Raw genomic sequence first — 2,386 nt, 5'->3', positions numbered from 1 at the left:
AGTTCTAACTGACTTACTAACAGGAAGTCTTTTTGTTTCACAACCCAATAAGCTTACGGAGAAAGACAGTATTTTTGGAAGTACATGGTTACACAATATGCTTTACATAACATAGCTCCTGCAGTATACTTTGGTGTACTTAAAAGATGGGACATGAATGCCATCCATTAGAGTAAGTTCATGAAGCAGCCTCAAGAAAGTAAGAACAAACCAGAACCTGTGGAACCTGGTGTGAAGGACAGCCTGGATTGTTCCTTTCTCTTAGTAGGTTTGAACCAACTGGACTGGATTCTACCTGTCCAGTTTTAGGGGAAGTAGGTCTTTTAGAACCTGTCCTGGCCCAAACCTGAAAATGGTCCTGAAGTGACAAAACTCCAGAATCTAGGAGGTAATAGGAATTTAAGAAAACATGCTTAGGTAGAGAGATAATCGAATACCAACTGAATCAGGGCATATGTGGAGTTTTTTTTAAAGCTGATCTGCAACTTTACTAAAGACTCAAATCAGTACATTGAAATGTTGACGCTGAAATGTTGACATCAGCAACTTAATCCCAATATCTTTCAAATGCCCATATTTTTGAAAGCATAGCTACATATATGTTTGACTCTCTGTGAAGTAGAGGCTTACAGAATGACAGAGAAACAAGCTGCTTTAGTGCAAGTCCCCTCTCACGTCTGGGAAGGCAACTCAAAGCATGTGCATCCTAATGGCAGGTCAACAGTAACATCCTTCTTCATAAATGGGGGTAAGCATTTATTCTCAGATACTCTTCTGTAATAAAGGTAAAAAATCTAGGAGAATCTTAAAATACTTAATGTTTTAAACAGTGATGAGATTTGAGACTATGGTAGAAACTTCTACTTGTCCCCCAGTATCTATTCTTCCTTTCTTCCTCAGTACTGAAACTGCATTTTCTAGCCTCCCTTCCGGTTTAGTGTAGCCAAGTGACTAAGTTTTTGCCAGCAGAATGAAAGCAGAAATGGTATATGCGAACTTTGGGAAAGGTTCTTTTTTTTAAAATAGTACAACCACTTTATTTATTTATGGCTGCGTCGGGTCTTAGTTGTAGCATGCGGGACCTTTCCTTGAGGCGTGCGGGCTCTGTAGCCGTGGCATGTGTGAGCTTAGTTGTCTCGGGGCATGTGGGATCTTAGTTTCCCGACCAGGGATCAAACCTGCGTCCCCTGCATTGGCAGGTGGATTCTTAACCACTGGACCACCAGGGAAGTCCTGGGAAAGGTTCTTAAAGAGAGGGCGTGTTCCCTTTGTCCTCTCATCTTCTGGTTGGAATGCAAGTATAATGGCTAGAGCTCCAGCAGCTCTCTTAGACTATGAGGTGACATTGGGAACGGAGGCTGATATCTTCCAAATGCTAGTATATTTGAAAGCATAAATAAATACATGTGTGACTTTCTTGGCTGGAACAAGGAGGCTGCATCTGTCTCCATGAAGTGCCAGGCCAGCTCTAGACTAACTTTGGACTTCTAAAACTTGAGAGGGAAATACCAATTTTTGTTTAAGCCACTCTTATTTTCTGGTTGTTTTCCCCTGCTTCATGCAGCCAAACCTAACCCTAATACAATAATCAAAAAAGAAGCAAGATTTCAAAACCTTTTATTTATTTATTTACTTACTTACTTTTTGGCCACACTGTATGGCCTGCAGGATCCTAGTTCCCCGACCAGGGATCGAATCTGCATCCCCCGCAGTGGAAGCACAGAGTTCCAACCTCTGGACAGACAGGGAAATCCCTAAAAACTTATTTTAAAAAGTCAGCTTTCATAGGTCAGCAATTTAACTAGTTTTAAGGTTGCACATATTTTGAAAGTAATTTATTCAACAAATATTTATTGAGCACCTAGATCCTAGCACATGCTATCAGGATGATGGGTAATGTAACTGCAAGTGTATATAAAATATACAAGATAGAAAAATAGTATCCATGAAAATGAGAACTGAGAGATCGTGGAAAAAATATCAAAAAGTAGGGATTGTTCCTCTTACACGTATAAGAGCTATAGGAGTAACAGGAGTAGAAGAGGATGGCCTTTTGTGATAATTTGGGACACAAAACCTTTTATTTCATTATACTTCAGGTAAAAGCTTTTTTAGATTTCTATTGATAATAACTGGACTTACACAATGTCTTTCCCCCAAACAACTAAATGACATTTTATATTCCGTAGGAAATTTAGACAGACGGGGCTTGCAAAGGCTGTTGAAGTTACATTTAAAATTCAAGAAGTAGCGTCTTTAAAGGAGACAGTAGGAAGACACCTGACTATAAGAAAAACAAAAATCTGGTGGATGGCCGGGAAAAGCTTCAGGACAGAATCAGAAGACTAGTTAGTTGTGTTGGTAACCTCGGGTTACAGTACTAGTT

This window comes from Balaenoptera musculus, chromosome 4, assembly GCF_009873245.2.
Source record: "Balaenoptera musculus isolate JJ_BM4_2016_0621 chromosome 4, mBalMus1.pri.v3, whole genome shotgun sequence".
NCBI classification, from domain to species: domain Eukaryota; kingdom Metazoa; phylum Chordata; class Mammalia; order Artiodactyla; family Balaenopteridae; genus Balaenoptera; species Balaenoptera musculus.
The sequence above is the reverse complement of the archived record's forward strand: the minus strand, read 5'-3'. Positions refer to the sequence as shown.